Source organism: Pinus tabuliformis, chromosome J, assembly GCF_031772625.1.
Source record: "Pinus tabuliformis cultivar Carrire ecotype Pingquan chromosome J, CPIR1, whole genome shotgun sequence".
NCBI classification, from domain to species: Eukaryota; Viridiplantae; Streptophyta; class Pinopsida; order Pinales; family Pinaceae; genus Pinus; species Pinus tabuliformis.
In genome coordinates, this window is record NC_142295.1 from 1,125,245,628 (window position 1) to 1,125,271,291 (window position 25,664).

Genomic DNA, 25,664 nt, shown 5'->3' on the forward strand with positions numbered 1-25,664 from the left:
AACTAGTTCAGGATTAGAAATAAACTAAACATACTAATGCAATCATACATCAAAGATACATCAGTATATAGGAGAAACCAAGATAGCTTTATTGATGAATAACAAGGTTCAGGAGGAGATACAACCAAGAGAGTTCCAATCCAGCATCTACCTCCCAGTGAATGAAATCCTTTCTTCACCTCCCTTCAAAGCATTAAGCACCCAATGATTCCAATCTCAAACCATCAACAATTCTTTGCAATAACAAAATTCCAGCCTCCTGGATCTCATTTAGGATAGATCCATATATAGATGTTTGGAGAGAGGATGAGTCAGCTTGAGATCTGACTAGTGTCCTCTCCCTCTGTCAGTTCTTGCTTCCACTTGGAGACTAAGAGCCTCTTACTCATCACTTAGTCGAACTCATCAAGGCAAGTGTCATGGAGAAAGATTCTAGAAGCTTCCACAGTCTTTACACCTCGCACAAAGGACCCTGCCATTTGTCATTTCTCACTCAACGCACCCTGGTAGTTCTTCCACCTGCGTTGCAATGCAACTAGCCAGTGTAGCCTCTACTTTTCAACGCAGGCAGCTAATGGAACCTCTGAATTGATTCTGAATTGACTTGTTTTTGAGCAGTTTCTGGTGGAGAAGTTCTGTGAATTGTTGTGGTTTGTTAGCCTTGTTCCTCTAGGGGTAGGAACAACATGTTTAGGGACTTTGGATCCCTTGGATTATGGACATTTCATGCTTATAGCTGTAAGGCACAAAAATGTCTATAACAGTTGCCCCCTAAAGTATGAGGTCGTTTATCGGGTGAAATGCTTTATTAGGAGGATCTGAAGTTCTTTCAATGCTGGGAGGAGACCTGTAATACAATACAATACAATACATTATTTTCTTAATTTTTTCACGATCTAGCTGAGGCGGGCATTCCCATGCTCAGCTTTATAAATTCATTTTCATGTACATATAACAGACAATCGTTTGATGATAGACTGATGATTCTGATAGAGCCATCATCCTTTTGGTAGGATGATTATCTGTGCTGTAAAGCTGTACATTTCTATGTCTTTATTTTCTAAATATATATCGCAGCCCGGATGGATGAAACTAGATCCGGGGTCTTCAATCTCGTCCGATCTTCACTCTAAGTACAAGTCGATCCATGTGAGAATTACTCTGAAGTCGAGCATGGAAAGACATCGCTTGATTACTAGTCAATGATGTAAATTGTTAACAAGCGCGAGAGGAATCACCGATAAAGAAGATGACCCTCAAGGTACTGCAGTACAATTCACGTGGTGCGAATAGAGGACTTGGCGTCGAACACCACGTAAAATCTTTCGGTCGAAGGTCATTAATGTGTACCTGTCGTCGGAAGTGAGAAACTTGCCATTGAGGCATGCAAGCTTCAAAGTACTGAAGGGGGTGTTCCTAGATCAACTTCTTGGATAATGAGCTGATGTCGACAAGAAGTGATCCGTCAAAGGAGGGCCTTAATGAATCCCACATCAATGACACAGAACGAAGCTAATGATTTTGATGGAGGTGAAAACGATCTGATGACATATGATTAAGGGTGGCGGTCATGAAAGAGTATAATGTATGGTAGTGGATGGGACACAGGTGACTTCTCTGAACGACTTCTCTTGAACATATGGCGAAACTTATGCGATGGATCGGTAGCATTACCCCAAATATGGATGGTATGGCGAGACCATGGTGATGTGACCGGTGAATGAAACAACCCAATCCGATTGTGGTACGGAGGAAAAGTGTCATGTTCAAGAGCGACTTGCTACCAGCAAAGTTTTCTTGAGTTTCTCCCAATTTTTCCCCAGTCATTCCTGACCAGTACCTCTTTATGTTTGTCAAGCTTGAGGAGGATAACATATGCTTATTCTATAACTTGCCCTTCGGGCAAGCCCATCGCTATGTTTTAACGAGCCTAGCGATAGTGAAACTCGTTCTCGTCTAAAGACAAGTTTGTCGCTATTTCATGCATTTAACGAGTCTAACGACAAGGATAACACGATCCTTTTCATATTTAGAGAGTCTAAAAAGGTACATAAAGTTAACTCCAAAAGTCCTTTCTCGTCATCTAATCCCTTAAGTCCGGAAAAGTATAAAACAATACAGAAGGGATGAATTTTCGATATCTTTAACGAGCCGAATAAAACAAGCGCTCGATCTTTTTGTGCAATAATCCCTCAGGTCCAAAAAGATTAAAATCTAGAGGAGGGATAGCTCTTCCGGTCAATTTATCGAGCTGGAAGGCCAAAACTCGGCAATCTTTTCATATTTCACGAGTCAGATGAAAAGAGCTTAAAGAAGACTCGTCTTTTGAGGAACGAGTGATAAAAAAGGGTAGCAGCTGATTCCAGGGAAGGATTGGAATTTTCAAATCACGGCAGTGTCACAAGGATGGCTAGTGAAATGACTCTTCGCAGTTGTTCCTCAAAATGGGTAAAAAATCATATGGAGGTGAATGATCGGCCAATGGAAAAGTGGAGGTGATGAGCAAATACGACCAAGGCTTTAATGGCTGATGATATTACATTCACGGTGGTTATTTACCAGAATAGTTCATTTTTTAACAAGCTTAAATGCGGGTGGAAACATTTGCTCGATCTTATGTTTATTTTTTAACGAGCATGAACTATGCGCTAAAACTGCTCGGTGATGGTCTTGTTTTTTATTTTTACCATAAATAGCTTTGTTCTTTCAACAAATAGTATTGTATCTTCGACTGCTTCATCAAACGAGTTAGAAATAAACAATATTTGCTCGAAAATGAGATTGAAAACACTAATATTTTACTTTGAACTACGTGAAAAGCAATTAAAAAGTGTTTTTACCTCTCATTTTACCATTTCATTTGAACTTGGTTTGTTGGAGCTTTGGAGGTGCCTCTTCCTCTTCGATTTTCATCAGCTGATTTCGGGAGATTCTGTGGACAATTCTCGGCGCCGTCTGGACCAGGTAGGAGCTAAACCCGAGCTCTTTCATTTCATGGTTTCCTTTTTGTATTCTGTGCCTCTTTTTCCTGTTTTTCTGAGTCCCTGGGGTTTGATGGGCTCGTTTTTCTATCAACGCACCCTGTGCTTAGCGAAACCTGCGCTGAATGTTAGCCAGTATGAAGGTAGTTTGACATTCAATGCAGGTGGATCACTCCTGCAAGTGCGTTTGGCGAAAAAGAGGAACTTGTTGCACAGTTTTTGATGAAAATTTTACCTGTTTTGCATCAAAATCAGGATCTTACTCCTTCTCTTGTTTGTTTTGCAGGGGCCATTGAGCAAAATGACCCTTACATAACGTATCCAATACCAAGAAAAAGACTACATGATCGTCGGTGATACACTTTACCGTCGTGGTGTCGATACGGTTCTCAGAAGGTGCCTTACCCATGAGGAAGCCGAAAAAGCCCTGAATGAGTGTCATTCAGGCGCCTGTGGGGGCATCAATCTGGTTATGCTACAACACAAAAAATCTTACGAGCAGGATACTTCTGGCCAACCATATTCAAAGATTGCATAACCGCAGTCAGAAGTTGCCACACTTGTCAGATTTTTGATAGCAAAACCAGAAGACCTCCCGCTCCGCTATAGCCAATAGTAGCTATGGGGCCTTTCGCCAAATGGGGCATCGATTTCATGACATGTAACCCCACCTCGACCGGGGGGCATGGGGATATCATAGTCTCGGTTGACTATTTTACCAAATGGGCCGAGGCGATGCCTACATTAGATAATACTGGTGAAACAGCTGCCCTTTTCTTCTTCAATCATGTAGTCACCAGATTCAGCGTACCACAGGCTGTAGTCACAGATCATGGATCACATTTTCGCAATCACATGATGGTCGAATTAGCTGCCAAACTAGGGTTGTCTCACGACAGCTCTACCCCATATTATCCGCAAGCTAACGGACAATTTGAAGCAATCAACAAAGTCCTGAAGCACATGCTGCAAAGGATGATTGGGGTTCACAAAAGAAGATGGCACCTAATCCTGTACTCAGCTTTGTGGGCCTACCGAACATCGGTAAGGAATGCAACTGGATTCACACCTTTCCAACTGGTGTATGGCCTGGAAGCAATCCTACCAATCCAGTGTGAAATCTCGTCTCTTAAACTCGCAATTGATCTCCTCCCCGGAACTTCAGAGGAAGAGGCTCGTTTCTTGGAGTTAATCCAATTGAATGAAACCCATCGTGATGCCGCGTTGGCTAATGAAGCCCACAAGAAACAAGTCAAGGCGCAGTTCGACAAGAATGTCAAACCCCGTGTCTTCTCAGAAGGTGATTTGGTCTTGCTTTACGACCAAGAATCCGATAAATTGGGAGCTCGTAAATTTAAGTCTTTATGGATGGGCCCCTATATTGTTAAAAGGGTATTATCAAAAGGAGCCTACGAGTTAATGGATTATGACGGAATTCCACTGGCGCAACCTCGTAACGGGTTGTACCTCAAGCGTTACTATGCCTAATAGTAACCTGTATGCTTTTGTTACATTTTTGTTTTCGCTAAAGTGTTTATTTTGGTTAAGTAATCCGCTTTTTACATTTACTGCAGATGTCAAATCCATTGGAACCGTGTGTTGGATATGCCGACGGAGCGATTCGTAGTTTGCGGAATCTATCCTCCGCAGCCTGGGCCATTTTTGATCCAAGTGGCGAGTTAGTAAGTTTCAGAGGTGTATGTATTGGTCAATCAACGAATAACATCGCTGAGTATAGCGCATTGATAGAACTACTCTCTGATGCCATCACCCATGGTATACGCCGGCTAATCGTTAGGCTAGTCTCACAACTCTTAATACTGCAACTCACTGGTATCTACTCTGTCCGAAATCCAGCTATTTATCGCATGTTCCTAAGGGTTAAAATTTTGGAAAGACAATTTGATCTTATTCAGTATCAACACATTTCTAGAAACTTAAACACATTAACCGACTCATTAGCAAACTATGTGTTAGATAGACATTTGCAAAATTGATAAAAAGGAAAGCATCATCAATGTTTCACATATGGATCACATAAACCAAAATAAAACTCTGAAAATAAAAAATATATATAGCTGTTTATGGTTTACATATAATGTTCTGTAACCAAGACAAAATTGGTCATATGACCCAAAAACTCAAAATACTAGGGGGCACCCTAGTCTAATGATGCTCGTGATAGCAAGTCACGGCCTGTACAATCATGCGTAAGAGACGAGTCCATCGTCTGGGCACACCAGTAGTATGCCACTGTAGCTGCAACGGCAAATCGTCAATCCTCACATCTGGAATACCGAGAGTAAGGCTCTCGACCTGCTCTTGCACAGATGAAAGAGTCTCAGCCACATCAAGATCGCGAAGAATAACTCTCCCGGTAGCCTCTCCTGCTCGGGCGACAGCTGGCACTCTCGGACGGGTTACTGGGCCAACAGGACCAACATCTGCATGTACACATGAGTTTGATTAAAGTCTTGATAGGATAAAGCACAAGAACATTATAAACAAAAACAATAAACAGTGATATGGTCAAAGATTTTACCAATAGCACCCCACTGCTAGCCAGCAGGCAGTACTAAATCTGGGTCACCCCGGAAATCCATGCCAGCATATGGGTACTCGGCTTAAGCCATCTCCTGACGATCGAACCACCTGAAGAAGGTAACAGAAAACGAAATCTGAGACTGGCCGGCATGCCTAGACATGTGGTCAACCCATCTCTGCATACGTGGTTCAGAAGGAGTAGGCAAGTCAAGTGCAATGTACTGAGGCTGCATCAGTGGTATCTTCTCCAAGGAAAAGGCGGTCAAAAATGCCTATGCAGGACGATCCTATCCACCTAAGGTGTGACAGTGCCAACCTTCACTTCTCCTCCCTTCTCCTCTTGGGGAGATGTTGTAGCGCCCCATATGGCCACATTGTCCCTTCCAGGACTGACAATCGGCTTGCCTGTTTGGCTCTTCTCAACTAATGTTGTTCAAAACACCACTACTCTTGAACAATCGAATCAGTAGTTAGACCAGTCCAGAGCTGCCCACCAGCCTTCCACTTCCTCTAACTCTTCCTCTCCTCCTTCCTCTTCGCGTGATGGAGCTGGAAAAGCTAAAAGCCAAGCTCCTAAGGAGAAAAAGGAAAAGAAGAAGAAAGAGAAAAAGAAGAAGGAGACAAAAGCGACTGGGGGCAAACGAATGGCATCTAACGAAAATCCACACACTGCACTGACCAGGCCTAAATCGCCATGTGTCATATGCAAGGGAGACCACTTTCACAAAGATTGTCCTTGCATCCCTCGGATACTAAGGGACTGGTCTCCTCGCTTGCACAATTCGGTGTCGTCAACCTCTGATAGCCATGTCGACACCACACCGTCAACTAGTGAAAGTGAAGCCACAGGACAGAGAGGGAAAGCTAGATTTCCCTGCAAACTGTGTGAAGGCGACCATGCCATCCACCGTTATCCCTTCTTAGTCGCCAATTTGTTGTGGGGAAAAATTCCTATGCAAGACGATCCTATCCACCTAAGGTGTGACAGTGCCTTAGCAACAAACAGAAACAACTATTCTAGTATTCTTCCTTTATGAATTAAGAATGAAGAGAGATGGATGGACTAACCGGTGTCTTCCGTTTGTCCCTCGATCCAGTTTCTCTTCTCTTTGATAGTTCCCAGCTACTTGCCTTCTCGCTCGCCCAGCTTCAACAGGTTCCTGCAAGATCACAATAAGGGAACACTACACAAAGACATAGATTCATATTTATAACTAGTTCAAGATTAGAAATAAACTAAACATACTAATGCAATCATACATCAAAGATACATCAGTATATAGGAGAAACCAAGATAGTTTTATTGATGAATAACAAGGTTCAGGAGGAGATACAACCAAGAAAGTTCCAATCCAGCATCTACCTCCCAGCGAATGAAATCCTTTCTTCACCTCCCTTCAAAGAATTAAGCACCCAATGATTCCAATCTCAAACCAACAACAATTCTTTGCAATAACAAAATTCCAGCCTCCTGGATCTCATGGAGGAGAGATCCATATATAGATGTTTGGAGAGAGGATGAGTCAGCTTGAGATCTGACTAGTGTCCTCTCCCTCTGTTAGTTCTTGCTTCCACTTGGAGACTAAGAGCCTCTTACTCATCACTTAGTCGAACTCATCAAGGCAAGTGTCATGGAGGAAGATTCTGGAAGCTTCCACAGTCTTTACACCTCGCACAAAGGACCCTGCCATTTGTCATTTCTCGCTCAGCGCACCCTGGTAGTGCTTCCACCTACGTTGCAATGCAACTAGCCAGTGTAGCCTCTGCATTTCAACGCAGGCAGCTAGTGGAGCCTCTGAATTGATTCTAAATTGACTTGTTTTTGAACAGTTTCTGGTGGAGAACTTCTGTGAATTGCTGTGGTTTGTTAGCCTTGTTCCTCTAGGGGTAGGAACAACATGTTTAGGGACTTTGGATCCCTTGGATTATGGACATTTCATGCTTATAGCTGTAAGGCAAAAAATGTCTATAACACCCGGGCATAGTAGTTTATAGTCCTCCGCCTCGATTCAACTTCCTGGAGCGCTAAGACTGTGCTTCCTGTGGCTATTTAGCTGGCCAAACCACTTGTATACAGCTTCTGCCGATTACTATTTACTTTTCCTAGAAAGATTTCACCTTTTAACTTCATCAACTGCATCACGCCACCATCTGTGGTTTCCTTAATAACATACAGTCCCATCCAATGCATTAAATCAATAAAGTCTCACGGTAATCCCCAGGTTTTTCAATGTAATCACGCTCATCCTATTCTATTACTACGATCTTCCAAGAAACAAAGTCCTTCTTTATTCCTTCCTCAAGCTTCTTGACTTCTGCTTCTGCCATGGCGCTTTTCTCCCTTAATCGAACTCTTTCATTCATGAGTGATAGGAGCCTAAGGTCAACCTGTTGAATCCCTTCATCAAGTCCCAAGCGTTCTTCTTCGAGTTCTTCCAGCTACGCGATCTTGTCTTCCAAGGCTTCGCGATCTATCATATCCATGGGCGCTGCTACGCGCAGACTAGGCATGATATACTCCATCGGTATTATAGCGTTCGCTCCATAGGCCAGCCTATAAGGTTCCTGTCTCGTTATTTTCTTGCACATTGTCCTACAAGCCCATAAAATTGCTAGTACACGCAGGTCTAAATCACTTTATTGCACACTACATACCTTGTTCAATGCTTTGCACACCTTGTTAAATGCTTCCACGTGAATAAACTTTTGTGCGATCGTTATCTTCACATTATGTCGTTCCAACATGAGGAGTCATTGGCGCATTTTCCCTCCCAACACAAAGTTCATGCGCATCCGCGTAGTTTGTTTGCCATATGCATGTACCCACCTCGACAGATGCACGTGCGGACCATCTCGTCCATTTTATTTATCATCTAATTGCACTTCAGGCTTCCCAAACCGTGTGCACATCATCCTCCTACATGCGGGCCAGTCTTCAAAGCTTCCCTTGTGCGTACCCCACCACTTCGTGGTCGTAGCACACAGTACCCAATTCAAGGCTTGTAAATGTTGCTTTTCAGGTACCTCTATTTCAAACTTATCCAAGAAAGTATCTACCTCACTTAACCCGTCATAGGTAGGGAGATCTCTCACTTCTATCCATATGTAGCACAATGATCTTGTCATCATATTACAATTCAGTGTAGTCCCCTCATGTAACTGGTTTTGCCATCGCTCTATCTCCTCATCAAAATATGATGTATAGGAGCTTTTGCGCTCCCATGAGATCTGTCCGTCCATGATGGGATTAAGCCAATATTTCTCTCACACGATATTTTGTAGATGTAGTGCAAATCATCGTCACTTTCATAGTCGCGCACCAACTCTGTATAGCGCGATCCTTCAGTAGGGTCCAAGGGTATAACTATGCACAAAGACTTCTTCTCAAAAATCATCTTGCGCTTCTTCATATTAATCACCTCGTTCATGTCAGTGGCCCAATCAATTCCTAAGAGTGCGGGATAGAGATTGCTATCATCAACAATATTTATCACTTGAAAGTCAACTGGCACACTCGCTCCCTCAATATCCATAGTGATTCCCTGCAATCTCCCCATTGGTATTATCTTTTGTTGGTTCGCCATTCGTAGCTGAATAGGAGACGATTGCAGCGTAGGCCTCCCCATGTGCTCCCATGTTTTCTTCGGCATAACATTTGCATTCGATCCAAAATCTAGAATTACTTGGTCCATCTAATATTCTCCAATATGCACAGTTAACCTCATTTCTCTTCTTGTCCTTGTCGTATGCTTTCAAATCTTCCGGACTATGCGCAGTTCTCCTGGCGCGGTCCCAACGCATATGTTAATGAGTTCCTGTAGTTCCTTTACAACCTTACTATCGCGCAGTAGGTTCATGCATGTTTCTAAGAACGTTGTAAGCATATATAGGTCCATTTCTAGCTTCGGTCTATCTTTTCTTCCTGAAGTGGAGGCATCAGTGAAGCTCTTCTTAGCTTCCATGAAGGTTTCCTTAGCGCGCTCCAAATCAAACTCTGCTTCTTTCATCGGAGCCTTGTGAACCGAACTACTATCTTCAAGATCTTTGCCTTTAACATCTCCAATCACGATCCACTTCAGAGCACAATTTTTCACATTTGGATCTTCCTCCCATGGCTCAGACCTCATCATCTACAAGTTCTGAGTCGGGGGAGGCGACAATGCTCCCTTGTCATGTATCCTATCTATCAGCGTATGAAAATCTTCCGTCTCATGATCAAACAAGGTACAATACATATATGATGGATGTGTTGGGTTTGTACAATCATAGGCACAATTGTAGCAGATCAGCTGTCTACGACCTCTTCCAGATCCTCCTCCACCTCGGCCTTGCACACGCCCCTGAAATTTGGTTCGTGCCCCTCCTGCGCTCTAGTCTAGGGGTCATGTTTCATCCTGAACCCTATAGGTGGGAGTTCTATCCATCATCAAGTCATAGCTTCTACAACTGTGTTAATCGTGTCCTACTAACCTACAAAAGTTACAGAACAATTGGTGCAAATTTTAAGTATACTTCTGTAACAAATGGCAGTTGTCTGTAGTGTGTTTCCTTCCTATTTGAAAAATCGCGCACCATAAAGCAGGCACCACGCTAGTTCATGCTTGTGGTTCCGGTCTTAACGGCATCGGTCCTCCTCATGCGAGGTAATTTTCCAACACCGAGAAATGGTCCTTATCATGACCCTAACCCTTGCATTTTACACACCATACTTCTTTGCGCAGTTCTAGGCAAGCTGTCCTATCCTGTTTTAGACTTTTCATCTCAAGGCATAACTTTTTCAACTGCGCATGGATCTATCGAACTCCCAAGTGAGGATCCTGCATCAGGGTCTCATGCAACCTCATCATGATCTCTAAGGCCTTTGCCTGAGTCGTTAACCACAAATGTGGCATTAGCGATGCTACAAACCATTCACGATGTTGTCCATCCTTCAGATTCATATTAGCTTCGCGAATCATGCACTTCAACCTCTAATCCAGCTCCCAAGGAGTCTCGCTTAGTAGCATTATGATCTCTTTGAATCCAATGATCAACTACTCTTCTGACTTTGGCTTGCTAAATTCCCTATTTAGCGCAATTTGGATATTTGCGATTCTTGCATTCAGATTGTCATTAGAATTCTTAATATACGAGGTCAGCATGCGGTCCTACAAGGCCCTAACCAATGTCGCTCTCTTTATATTTTCATCTATAACTCCTTGTGCTTCCCATATGGCTCTTATCATGAACCGAAACTGGTCCAGATCCTCATTTCCTACTCACTAGAACATAGGCAACTTTATTGTGCTTTCCATATTGACTCGCGATGGTGGCGGAGGTGGTATGGGTGAAGATGGAAGTGATGGTGGTGAGGCTGGCGGCGGTGTGGGTGGGGGTGGTATGCATGAAATAATCTGCCTTATCAAGTTGATTACACTTCGTGGTGATACCTTCGCGAGCTCTTCCTCGTCCCCTCGTGGAGGTGAAATCAAAGGGATATTATATAGTCCCTTACTTCCTTTGTTTTTGTAGGTTTTTACACTTCGCGTAGCTCTGAGCATCACGGTAATTGCATAACCCTATTTTCACACAATAACATTTTAATCCAAGTATTCTGAGACTTTATGTACTTACCTCGCGGTCCTTTGAGAAAGTGTCGCTCCGCCTCACTATAGCTGACTGGAGTATCTACCACAAACTAAGTAATGAATCCTCCTATAATCCGATCAAGCTAGTGATCAACATCGCGCACGATCTTATCCTTCGACGCTTCCAATTTGCGCACCAACTCTGGGGTCCACATAATAGGATTGTCGAGCTTCCACCTTCCTTGGCTATCTGCTAGCTTCACAATCCAATTGTACAGCTCAATAGGGAAAGATGTGAAGAAGATTTCGTGGATCTCTATGTATAAGTAGCAGTCTAACCACTCTTCTTTTGTCAGTTGCGGATTCATGTTCTCCTACACCTCAAACTCGTGAATCCCCCTATCCAACCAACCTTCAATTTCCTTCTTAGTTGGATTCCAATGATATGACATCAAACATCTCTATGCAGATTCTGATCCTGGCAACAGAACCATTTGTTGGCTTGAGGGGGCTTGAGTTCGGAGTTAATCAGCCAAACAAATCCCTACACTACTGGCCCTTTTGGCAACAGCCCATAGAGTGTGGACTGAGGTCTCACCTGAAGCAATATGGGGGGATCCTGGAACCAAGTTTCCGCACCCTTGAGATTTCTGAGGGGTCGATTTAGTCCAACTGTGAATGGCTTCACGCAGATGACTTGGCACATTACCCTGACTTGCGAGGCCTTCGTGATCTATTATAATTGCCTTTGTGTAGCCCTAACTAGGGGTCGGGGTGCTTTCACACTGCTAAGGTAGCGATCTGTGCTATTTCCCCAAGTTACACCACGAATCTTACTTATCTTCTTATAATTGTTAGTTAACTTCACGTAAACGAATACCTTATCTTATATTCCCTTAATCAACACAATCATATATGTTCGCGCAGCATATAACAATAGAAATGTAATTTATACCCAATACATTCAATGCAGAAAACAGTAAATAAATACATAGGAATGGTATAAAACTTCTCTTTATTAATGATTTAATCGGTTACAGACTCAACTTGCCCTATGCAATCAGTTACCGGGGTCCACGCACTTAGCTGCAAACTACTAGGCCTCTGCACACTTAGCTGCAAACTACTAGGCCTCTGCGCACTCAGTTGCAGAGCCTTCTCCTACTCTACAACTCAGTAGCTCGACTCTACACTTAGATAAGACTCAATTATTCAACTTTATTCCTTCTTGACTCTCCTTCCTTCACAAATTAGAGCCTCGCTCTATTTATACAATCCCATGGTCCGTTGACCATGGGTAGATCTTTAAAGCCAACATTACATTACAAAAATGAGGGCGGACAAACCTAAGACTCATTTACAAGCTCGAGCTCTACGCCCACAAAACGTAGAGTCTTTACATTGGATTTAGTCAAAATCTAGGCTTTAAGCCCCAAAAATTCCCTTGGGGGATCCCGCGCCCAACAAAAATTAAGCCTTCATTTATAGTCACAAATTTATCATTTAAAGTAGTGATTTTTTTTGTAGTTTCATATTAAACATTTAAATGATTGATTTAGTAGTTTATATTCATTTCCTTTACTTTCATTAATAATCATTATAAATAACTAATTTAGTTGTTGTATATTCATTTTATTTGTGTTAATCATTAATCAATATAAACTACTAATTTAAAAGTTTTAGATTGATTTTATGTGCATGCTCATTTAATGTGAAAATGAAAAATTACATTTGTTAATTGAAATACTAAATAATATCAAGTACAACTATAAATAATTTGAACCACACCAACTATATTATATGAAATGTCAAGTATTACAATATGAGTTTCTAACTTAACATTGGATGGACTACAATTTACACATGAAATATTATTTCATCACTTCAAAACATTATCATTAGGTTAATCCCAAGGAAGTTCAGATTAATTCTCCAACTCTAAATACTTAATCATCAATCTGTATGTGTGTGTCGCATGTGGGATATTGGATTTAAGGGTATCATTAGACTTCTTTTCTTCTCTCTCTCTTTTTGCATTTGTTATTCCATTGTTATTGTGCTCCTCTTCTTCAATTCATGATTCTTACCATCAATATTGAGTTCCTCTTCTGTAAATGAATCAAGATACAATGAAAAATACAATACATGAAAGATGATGAACACTGGAATATGAAATAAAGTATATTATAATGGATTTATACACCATATACCTCAACATCAGCAATATCAATGCCATTTCCCCCAGAAAAGAAAGAAACTTGAACAACTTTTCTTCATTTGGGTGATAGTGGAAAAAATGAGGCCATATGAACTGTATAAACAAATAAAATTAAATGTCACCATAGAAAAGAACACATTAACTTAGTATTCGACCTTACATGGAATATAAAGAAAAAACAACGGGAATACATAAAACATGGAAAGGAACCAAAGAATAGACAATAAAGGAATGGTTCCATTACCTATCAAGAGGTAAAAAAGTTTGCAATTTCATGAAGAGTGAACATGGTTTAAGTAATTAGATTATCTATATATATATATATATATATATATATATATAATCACAAGTCACAATGTGACATCTAGAATATGAACATGATAAGAACATGTTATCTTAACATCATCAATGCCATTTCCCCCAGAAAAGAAAGAAACTTGAACAACTTTTCTTCATTTGGGTGATAGTGGAAAAAATGAGGTCATATGAACTGTATAAAAAAATAAAATTAAATGTCACCATAGAAAAGAACACATTAACTTAGTATTCGACCTTACATGGAATATAAAGAAAAAACAACGGGAATACATAAAACATGGAAAGGAACCAAAGAATAGACAATAAAGGAATGGTTCCATTACCTATCAAGAGGTAAAAAAGTTTGCAATTTCATGAAGAGTGAACATGGTTTAAGTAATTAGATTATATATATATCTATATATATATATATATATATATATATATATATATATATATATATATATATATAGATAATCACAAGTCACAATGTGACATCTAGAATATGAACATGATAAGAACATGTTCTATTAAACAAATCACTACAATAATTCTATGTGAATTATTGATCTTGATGGACATGCATAGTTACTTATCTATAGGTATACAATATGCACCCATACATAAAAATTCAAACTTTTCATACATTGAAAATTTCTTTTACAATATAAATTACTACAAGAAAAGCAGGTCAACTAAATATTCAAAAGAGGCCATTGACATATACTGCTAAAAAGAATCATCTTGATTGTAACACTTGCTAGGCGTTGGGGTAACTAATTAAGAATGCATATCAATAATTTGGTACAGAAATAAACTTCACAAATTCGAAGAAAGCTTATAGTGATATATGAGGTCACTTTTGACCATATCTAGAAGATGGATGCAACCTGGCATTACTGTCAAAGACAATCAAGCCTAAAAAAATAGAAATTACTCATATGAAACATCTGCAGCATTGATGTCGACACTTATATCCAATACTTGCAAAAACAAAGGAGATAGAGGAAAAATAAAAGAATAGGAATTAAGGGTAGGCACAAAAATCAAGATTGTTAAGGGCAACAACTAAAATAAACCTGTATAAACATAAAAGAAAAAGTGATCAAGTGTAAATAGATAATAAGTTAGTAACTATACGTTTCCTCTGATTTTTGTGTACATAACAAGCCATCAGTGAACCGTTGTCTCAAAATATGTAGTTGCATCATAGCTCTACAGGAAACAAATCTCTACATTATGGTACCTTCCTAAACTTGATAACAGCAAGTTATCCATTCATAAATGAAAAAATCAAATAAAATATGGGAAGACCATTTACTTTTGATATGAATCAATTTTCAAGATATGGTTCATTAATAGGTTGATGTATATCATAAGTGTAAAAAAACATCTCATCAACTTATCCAAGAAAATTTAATCTTGGTTGCAACTCTTTCTCAGGTTGGTCATTCTATGCATTTGTTGAGTCAAATGTAATGTATTTTTCTTTGAGAGAAATATTATGTGAATGGGAACAACAAAATACATACGTACAAAATGAAAGGTGAAGAAAAGTCGTGTAAATTACAAAGTAGAGGGTATTGTTGGCGAGGTAAATCCCCTCTGCGGACAGAGGCGATCCCACTAGCCCAAAATGGGTCTAGCAACAATCAATTCACGCTACCATGCAAGTTCCTAGTTGCATACTAAAAGTGGATTATGAGAACCAACCTGGAGTCCAACGCTAATGTCGAAGAAGAGTTGATACTCCCGTTCCCTTGCTCCGGCAGGTCACAATCCTTGCGATCCCCGCGTATGGATACCTGCACATGCAAAGAACAAAACGAGAACAAGCATACAATCCACTAAATACAACTATATTTCAGTCAGAAAGGAAATAGATCAAACATTATCATGATGAACAATAAGATCGGAACCATAATAATAGTCGTTTATTAATGAATAATCAACAGAGAAATATACAACCAAGGTTCTGTCGTTGAACCTCTCCTCTGGCTGGGCAAGCAGCTATGTATGTCTTGCAATAGACCTTCTCTCTCTCAGACTTCTGGAAGCATAACCTCCCTATGCTTCAAGACTCTTACTATCACTCAAGACAAGCGTTATCACAACTAGCATTACTCCAAAAACTAGCTTGTCAAATGCATGAGGATAGACTTTTATAGATGGAGAAGGGAGGAAGATACAATGCATCAGGACACCCATTATGGCTTGGCATTATCTCCAAAAAGCCGCTGTGGATAGATGTCAAGGATAGATGATGACTCTCGACATCTAGAAGATGAGCTTTATCCTTAAAAAACTTCGTGACTTGAAGGGAAAAAACATCTGGGCACGCGTTTGTCAAAAATCATTACCAAACTTGGTTGGCGCGGGTGTTGTTCTAAGACAGAGCGCCAATGGTCGCACCCTCTTTGAGGATCTCATTGATTGGCGCGGGTAGGACATTGTGGACCCGCGCTAATGGAAAAAAGGGAACTTTTCAGGGATATTTTGCAGAAGGTGTCTTCAGGGAACATGAAGTACATACTCAGGGGAACATAATGCAAGTGTTTTTAGGTTATGTCACTACTCACAGGTCCCGGAATGAGTCCTCCAAAATACGGAAAAGGGGTAACAGGGACGGTGACCAATGGTGACAAATTACTGTGTAACAGATGCCCCCTAAAGCATGAGGCCCAAGAGAGAGAGAGAGGGGTGAAATGCTTTAAAAGAACACATGTAGCTGCCGCCGAGAATCTGCATTGAGAGATACAACTGACAGGTCAAGTACATGATGTATGTGGTATAGTTGCAACCATCCATAAGAGAGTACATAATAATCTAGATCCATAGTATGGATGCAGCCATCTGGTTAGGATCAATCAATCGACTCAGGTATGGTCGCAGCCATCCAATGAATGAGTCATGTATCAAGAATCACGCATGGATTACAACAGACACAATCCAGGGTCTTGCGCTCCATCTCGACCCGAACAAAAGTACAAATTCAAGCATGCGAATATATGAGCTGAATTCGAACATGCATGAACATCGTCTGATTACCAGTCAATATTGAAAACTGTTAACAGACGCGAGAAGTACCACCAATAATGACAATGGCCCTCAAGGTACTACAGGTACAATCTACGGCGTGCGAATTAGTGATCTGATGTCGAACACCCGTAGAATCATTCGATCGGAGGCCAATGATGAAAACCTCACGTCGAACACGAAGAACCTGCCATTGAGGCATGCAGGCCACAAGGCACCGGAAGGGAGTCTCTAGGTCAGCTTCCTGGATAATGAGCTAAAGTCGACAGGAAGTGACCTTCATCGAAGGTGGGCTATAATGTTTCCCACATCATCGACACGAGACAGAGAGATAATTTTGTGAATCAAGATTATGTGAGCTATCAGAGGGAGGTTGTTTCTTTGCAGAGGTCAACTTCTCTTGAACATATTGGCGGCACGACAGTGGAATTGGCAGTATTTGACATCATTGTATCAGAGGTCATGGTGACGAGACAATGAGCAGATGAGAGGTCAAATAGGATTACCCAAGTCCACGGAGGCAATGTGAAAAATGAGATGAGATATCCCCACCCAGACACGAAAGCAGACAAGTGCCATGTTCAAGAGCGACATACTGCCGACACGACAATAATTATGGTTCCTTCCCCCCCCCCCCCCCCCCCCCCCATTTCTGACGAGTCTCATCTAGCCGTTCTAAGTAAAGAAGACGTTCTTCTAACGGAGTGGTGTTGGGAAGTAGCTCGACAGCTAATTTTAATGAAGGGATTTCACATTCAATTGGAAGGGTAGCCTCTAGTCCATAAACTAGTTGAAAAGGAGTGAAACCAGTGGCATCCTTCACAGAGGTTCAGTAGGCCCACAAGGCAGGGAACAACATCAAATGCTAGTTAGACTTATGCATGCCAACGGTACGTTGAAGCATTGTAACCAAAATCTTATTGATAGCTTCAACTTGGCCATTGGACTGAGGGTAGTATGGAGTTGAACTATCGTGCTGCAAGCCTAGCTCGGTTTTTAATTCCGTCATCATATGATTACGAAAATGCTTCCCGTGATCAGTTAGGATGGCTTGAGGGACACCGAATCGCGAAATAACATGATTAAATAAAAATTGCGCCGTTGTGTGACCGTCTTCAGTTAATGTAGGCATCGCCTCGGCCCATTTAGTAAAGTAATCGACGACAACGATAATAAACCCATGCCCCCCGGCCGAGCGAGGGTTACAGGTCATATAATCAATGCCCCATTTTGCAAAAGGGCAAACGGTGACAACAGGGTGCAATGGAGCAGGAGGCGCTCGCATCTTCCGTTGGTATATCTGGCACTCATGACAAGAGCGGACGACAAGGATGCAATCCTTGAAGATAGAGGGCCAAAAGTAGCCAGCACGGAGGATTTTTTGGGTAGTAGCATATCTGGACATGTGACCGCCACAGGCACCAGAGTGGTAGTCATTCAAGACCCGCTCAGCCTCCTCGAGAGTAAGACAACGGCGGAGAACACAGTTTGCGCCGAGGCGATATAATGTATCCCCAATGATACGATATGGTTGTGATTGATGACGAATCCTTCGCCGAGCGTCTTTGGACACGCCAGGGCGAAAGGAGGACGTTTGCAGATATATAATGATATCTCCGTACCATGGATCGAGGGTGCTAATGAGGAATAAGGTCTCATCCGGAATTTAATCCTCTACGTGAGAGGTCAGGGAAGAAGATGGCAAAGAGCAAATTAACTCAGCAAATACAAGGGATTTCTTAGACTTGGCAGTAGTAAATTCCAAGTCAAACTCTTGGAGGATAACAATCCACTTTGAGTACTTGTCCCCTAGCAACTGGCGTGACAATATATACGTCATGGGGTTGCAATCAGAAATCACAGTAGTAGTACGCAGCAGAATATAATGACGGAAATGTAATTAAATCCGAGTCGGCCGGGTCTATGCCACCAATAGCGGATCGCAAGGACTTCCTCTGAGAAGGGCAGCTCTGGAGAACTTCTAAAGCGGACATAGCCGATGGAGTCTGCGCTAAGTCCTCAACGATATTGTAGTGCTTTGCAGCACAAGCATTTGGGTTGTAAGAAGATTTCAGGAGTAATCCTTTTAGAGGGGGTCGAAGAGGCGTCTCAGTAGTAGGTCTCTCAATGTGGAGCGGACCCGAACTGAACGGTGGAGCACTAGAGGGGATCTCAGGCTCCTTCCCGACAGATGGCGGATAATCTTTTGTTCGAGTACTGATATTGACCGGTATCGTTCTAGCCATAAACACTTGAGAACCGAAGGAAGAGGGAGGCTGAGAAGGGTCAGCCACCATCTGAGTTTTTTGAGTTTGTTGTGAGGGAAAGGGTTCTTTGAGCACCGCAGGAGTCCCGAGAGCGCCTTTCAACAAACGACTAACTTCGGATCGCCTCGGGCAGTCCTTGGTATAGTGATCCTCATCACAGATAACAAAAGGATACTTTGGTTTGCGTTTAGCGCCGTCCTCAGGCGGAGGTTTAGGGGAGTCCTGTTTAGGTGGATCTGGCTTATTCTTCACTTTCCCTTTCTTCTTTCCTTTCGAGGCTTTGTCTTCCGCGGTGGATTGGACGGCATTGACCTCGGAAGTAACATTCGAAATGGGTGCTACTTGAGAAGTTTGTTCATTCGAAGCAGTTGGTTTTTGCTTCCCAGGGTTCGCGGAATTTTTCTTCGAGGATGAACTAACAGAACCAATAATACCGTCAATAGTTGGTGTTGGCGGAGCTTTGGATGTTCCTGGTCTCGGGGCATCAGGTAGATAATCATACAATGTACCTGACTGAGAGTAAACCAAGTCAAGGTACTGAGCGCGCGCGATAGCTTGCTCTTCATTGACACATGCCCCCATGGCAATGTCCCAGGCTATTGGAGGAACGAACGAAGTCGTAAACCAATCGGTAAGAAGCTGGTCGGGAATCCAAAATTTAATCATACCTCTACGCCGTCTCCATTCATGGATATGACCAAAGATATGCGTAGCCATTGTTTGTCTTAAGGATGTGAGGAGGTGTGTACCCGTTCATATCGAATGGGTAACTGAAAATGCGTGAGAAATTCCATAGCCAATGAGTTAAAATCCTGAAAGGATCCGCGATTGAGCTCAATATACCACTTAGCTGCAGAGCCAGTGAGAGTCCTTTGAAAAAGGCGAAGCCGAATTGAATCATCAAGCCATGAATTGGATGAACACCACAGGTGATAAGTCATGACATGAGCTTGTGGATCTTCATTAGCTTTACCATCAAATTTTGGCCAGTCACCGGGAATTTTCGTTGGAACCGGAGGCCAATATGGGTTATGGAGAATAGGGTCATTGGTCAATTAGACACATCCGGTAATTCTAAAGCCGCTAAGAAAGGTAATTGAGGATTAAAGGACATCGGGGGCTGCTGGTGGGATGGAGCACCAGGGTTCCAACCAACTGGTGGTTGCCCCCAAGGGCTTGCTCCGGACGGATTTGGCCCCATAGGGTTTTGTCCGTAGGGATTTGTGTTCTGTCCCCCAGCGTTCCACGGATTACCAAACGGTCCTGCAGGAGCACCATATGGTTGCGGATAATTCTGATAAGGATTCATCTACAGTTTTTGGTAATTTTGATATGGGGCAAACAAAGGTTTCCCTTGAGGTTGATTGTGACCATATGGTGGATGGACTCCGAACTGAGTTTGAGAAACAGGCTGAGTTTGATAGGTCTATTGAGATTGAAATCCAGCTTGTATTTGAAAACCGGATGGGGTTTGGGGTCCAGCTGGGGGAAAAAAACCAGGTTGAGCAGTGCCAGAAGGACGTCCTGTAGGTTGGGCTATCTGGCCGGAAAGATAACCTTGTTGATATTGAGGTTGGCCTCCCTGCCCAGAAGGTTGTGCCTATTGGGAATGGACTTGTTGTTGCATGACTGAAGGTTGTCCTAACGGACCAGATGGCTGAGTGGGCTGGGCAGTTGGTTGGCCTGATTGGATTTGAGGCTGACCGACTTACCCAGAAGGTTGACTATACTGGACGATAGGCTGACCATGTGGTTGAACAGCTTGTCCAGATATTGGACCATACTGGAAATTGGGTTGGTTTGGGTTAACATATGATTGACCAATTTGTCTAGTAGGATAACCTTGCTGGATACCAGGTTGGGCTTGTTGAACAGAAGATTGACCTGAGTTACCAGAAGGTTGAACATAAGAGGGAAAAAATGGACCACTAGAGGCAAAAGGGTTTCCATGGAAGGATTGGCCTTGTTGGTCTTGAGGAGGTTGTCTTGGAGATTGCGTAGACGATACTTGGCCACCATGAAAAGAGGTGGAGCCCCAATCAATTGACAACGGAACTGAAATCTCAACCATCGGTTGAGACGGCAAATATCGATCATATGGCCCCTCTACCGGGACGTTTGACGTAGGATCAAAGACTCCGAATAAAGAAGCCGAAGGACGACTAAAAATAGGAGTCGAAGAAGCTACACATACCGTTGGAGCGGTTGTGATTGAGGTAGCAGACGTACTGCGACTTTGTGGAGTAAAAGGCTCCGTGGTGGGAAAAGCGAGTGGTGACCAAATAGAACCCGCGAAAGGAGTTCCAGAGGGCATAGTATCCCTTAATGCTTTATAGCCTGGTGGTAGGTTTGCAGTAGTGGGAGTGCTACTGATAGGTGTAGGTTCCGTTGCGGTGGGAATTTCACCGCTCGTCGCAACGGACTCGTCAGTCGTAGTAGGGGACAAGTCCTCCATGTCAGAGGAAGAAGGTGGTACTGAAACACAAGGAGAAGTATAGTCCCAAAAAGGGACACTGTCCTCAGAAGGTTCCCAAACAGGGTTCCAATGAAAATCGTAACCGGTTGTATACTCGGAACCACAGGAAGACTCACAACCGGTATCTCGGAAGAAGACGAAATTGGTAATTCCGCCAGGATGAAACTTCACAAAACCGAGGGAATCTACCGAGACAAAATCCCTACTCAAACTACCGCAAACAAAATCTAACCGGGTAAATGTTATCGTGGCCGAATAAATTTTAAGATGCAAAGACACAACTTAACCTTTTCATGTTTTAAGAGTCGAGAAAAGGACAAAAAGATGACTCTAGTGTCCTTCGAATGTTTAATGAGCACGAAGTGACAAGACACTCACTGGCACCTTTTCTTTTAAGGAGTCCGAAAAGGATCAAAAGTGACTACTCTGGAGACTCTAGGCAAAGGGTTTACCAAACAATCCGTAAAACTGCTTATACACCTTGGCAATCAGATGAAAACCAAGGACTTCCCGTACGGCAGTCAATCTTCCCGAATGCTGTGTTCAGTGCATTACGGCTTGTAAGGCGGCAGACACTGCTTCCTGTTGATAAAGGATGATAACCTAGTGGGGTCTCCCTTATATACGCGACGATACGTGGGAGCTCAGTCCGTGCTAGACCACTATCGAGTCACAAGAGGAGGAATCACCCAACCGTAGTGTGAAACAATAGTGACTAGGTTTAACGACGCCGGAACACGTCTCTAGCCTAGACCTCTAGAATATGTGCGTTAGGTTCCAATGTGTTGTTAGATTCATTCGGTTTATTTTACAGTTGATCTTCAATTAAGTTTCAGTTTTTAGGTCCTACCGTATGTGATCTCTCAAAACTTCCTAAATGCAAACTATATGCCAAAATTATATCATTTCGTTCAATGAATGCTAACTACAGGAGAGTTGAGATTTTCAAACAAACAAAATGAACAATAAACAATCAATAAAGATCCTAATGCAGCTAATAACAAGAAATGAAACTTTTTCTTTTCTTTTTAAAAGTGACTAATTGCCAATAACAATAAATGCTAACTAATATAATGCAAAAAGATCCTTTGTTTTTTTTCTTTTAAAATGGCATAATGCACTTAAACAAATCTCGAGAGATATTAACAAGCATAAACAGAAAAAATTTACTCAATGCAAATAGAACCAATTCTGAAACACCAAGATGAACTGTCAAAACAAGGAAAAGCGCAAAGACCTTCAATGAACCATGTGATCTAAGCTCAAATGAAGTCAAGAAAAATCCAAACGAGCTAGAGGTGAATTGCTCGAAGCATACAATAATAAGCTTTAACAACCACTAGACAGGTGCAGAAAACAACCAAAAAGTTGATTGGGAAATCAAAGAACCAAAACCCCCACAGAAGGCTCGATATACAAAGCCACTAGATGCTCTAGGGCTGGGATATAAAATCGATAGAAATAGGCAAACAACCGAAGGATAAAGGTAAAAACCAGTCAAACAGAGGTCCAACACACTTCCAGAAGCTGCAAAGGATGTAAAAAGACAAAAATTTGAGTTTAAAGAGCTTCCAACAAACACACTGGCAAAATTCACAGGACTGGCGCGACTGTCAGCCTGCAACTTGTGCCATTAAGGAATTGGCGCGAGTTGCTGTTGTGCAACATGCGCCAACTGGCGCGACTGTCAGGTAGAAAAACACGCCAACACAGTTTGCTGGCCCAAAAAATAAATAAAGCAATCCAAGGTCTGGTCAACAGTATTCAAATAGATCGAACGACAAGAAACAACTTTAAAGCTAACCCAGAAAGCTCATTTATGCAAGCAGACAAGAGAAAACTAACATGCAAGACAAACTCCAAGCTGTTCGGTTCATAAACCAAACAGGAGATTGACTGCAGTGGCGTTGATCTACTCCGCTAATGCAAGGCAATAGCATTTCAAAGGCTGCCTGGTCGTGCTTCAGACTCTATCCAAGGCTTATGAATCAAACAACAAATAGCTCCTCCCCAGTGGAGTCGCCAAATTGTTGGCGAAGTAAATCCCCTCTGCGGAGAGAGGCGATCCCACTAGCCCAAAATGGGTCTAGCAACAATCAATTCACGCTACCATGCAAGTTCCTAGTTGCATACTAAAAGTGGATTATGAGAACCAACCTGGAGTCCAACGCTAATGTCGAAGAGGAGTTGATACTCCCGTTCCCTTGCTCCGGCAAGTCACAATCCTTGCGATCCCCGCGTATGGATACCTGCACATGCAAAGAAAAAAACGAGAACAAGCATAAAATCCACTAAATACAACTACATTTCAGTCAGAAAGGAAATAGATCAAAAATTATCATGATGAACAATAAGATCGGAACCATAATAGTAGTCGTTTATTAATGAATAATCAACAGAGAAAGATACAACCAAGGTTCTGACGTTGAACCTCTCCTCTGGCTGGGCGAGCAGCTATGTATGTCTTGCAATAGACCTTCTCTCTCTCAGACTTCCGGCAGCATAACCTCCCTATGCTTCAAGACTCTTACTATCACTCAAGACAAGCATTATCACAACTAGCATTACTCCAAAAACTAGCTTGTCAAATGCATGAGGACAGACTTTTATAGATGGAGAAGGGAGGAAGATACAATGCATCAGGACACCCATTATGGATTGGCATTATCTCCAAAAAGCCGTTGTGGATAGATTTCAAGGATAGATGATGACTCTCGACATCTAGAAGATGAGCTTTATCCTCAAAAGACTTCGTGACTTGAAGGGAAAAAACATCTGGGCGCGCGTTTGTCAAAAATCATTACCAAACTTGGTTGGCAGGGGTGTTGTTCTAAGACAGAGTGCTAATGGTCGCACCCTCTTTTGAGGATCTCATTGATTGGCATGGGTAGGACATTGTGGACCCGCGCTAATGGAAAAAGGGCACTTTTCAAGGATATTTTGCAGAAGGTGTCTTCAGGGAACATGAAGTACATACTCAGGGGAACATAATGCAAGTGTTTTTAGGTTATGTCACTGCTCACAAGTCCCAGAATGAGTCCTCCAAAATACGGAAAAGGGGTAACAGGGACAGTGACCAATGGTGACAAATTACTGTGTAACAGGTACTATAAAAACCTGTAAACTGTAATCATAAATCTACATTGATGCATTTATATGTATATCATGCATAAATTTCCATGGAAAAACGTTGTTATTAAGAAACTATGGTTTGTAATGAGTGAAAAATATGAATTCCTCCTATTCATCCAGAAAAGCACAAGGAAAAAAATATGATTTTTGAAAAGACAATATGATATCAGAGGATATACATATCATGTTTGTGTCCAAGTTTATTTTGAGACAAAATAATCTACAGTATTTTTGAATCATTTGTATTCAGAATGGGGTGGCTCATGACAAAAAATGCTTGAGAAAACATACCTATCTTCTTAACCGGACTCAAAAAACAATGTTAGATAGCATGACATAGGAATATTCTACAACATGTTATAATAAAAATAAAAGAAAAAATGATCAAGTGTAAATGGGGTGGCTCACGATACAAATTGCTCGAGAAATATTACCTATCTTCTTAACCCGACTCAAGAAAACATGTTATGTAGCATGACATAGGAATATTATACAAGTATGATACACTAAAATTTCCTTTAATTTTCAAATCATGCAAGTAAAATTACCTTGTTAGGTAGATATGACAGATCATAAACAACTTTTTTACATATGGAAGTTTCACCTTTTGATGTCACGCCAATCACTTTACCTTCTTAATCAAATGTCACATGTGCATTTACAAAATAAATTTATAAACAAATTATAAAATCAAAATAATTCATTTAGTGGGAATGAAAAATGTAGTTTGTGTATTTATTAAAAGTGTTGAAATGGTTAAAAAGAATCATTCAAGCAATTACACAATGACCCAAATTAAAATTTTGTAAAATACTTAGATTATTAACTATGGGAAAGAATATTTCAATGGCACAACTAGTTCTCTAAGTAATCGCTCACATAGGCTTGCCTACCAGTGATTAGAGACCAAAACTATGAGCACTATGCTAGAGACTCCAGGATTTGAGCCACTTTATGAGGCCCAGAGCCCAAGTCACTGCCCAAAATTTAGCCATCTCTCCATATCAGTAAAATAACATGGAAATGGAAGTACTAAAGCAAGTACTTGTTCAAGACCTTCACTGAACACCTACTAGCCATGGCAGGAATTTTGTCAAACATATTGCAAATGTGTAATCTACAGTTGTAATTAACAACTCTCAGCAT

The 25,664-nt window shown here is 41.6% G+C and overlaps 1 pseudogene; it reads right to left on the reverse strand.

Annotated features, from left to right (window-relative positions):
- Positions 1-14,540: 14,540 nt before the first annotated feature.
- On the reverse strand, positions 14,541-25,183 carry LOC149231031 (guanosine nucleotide diphosphate dissociation inhibitor 1-like; annotated as a pseudogene).
- Between the last annotated feature and the right edge of the window lie 481 nt (positions 25,184-25,664).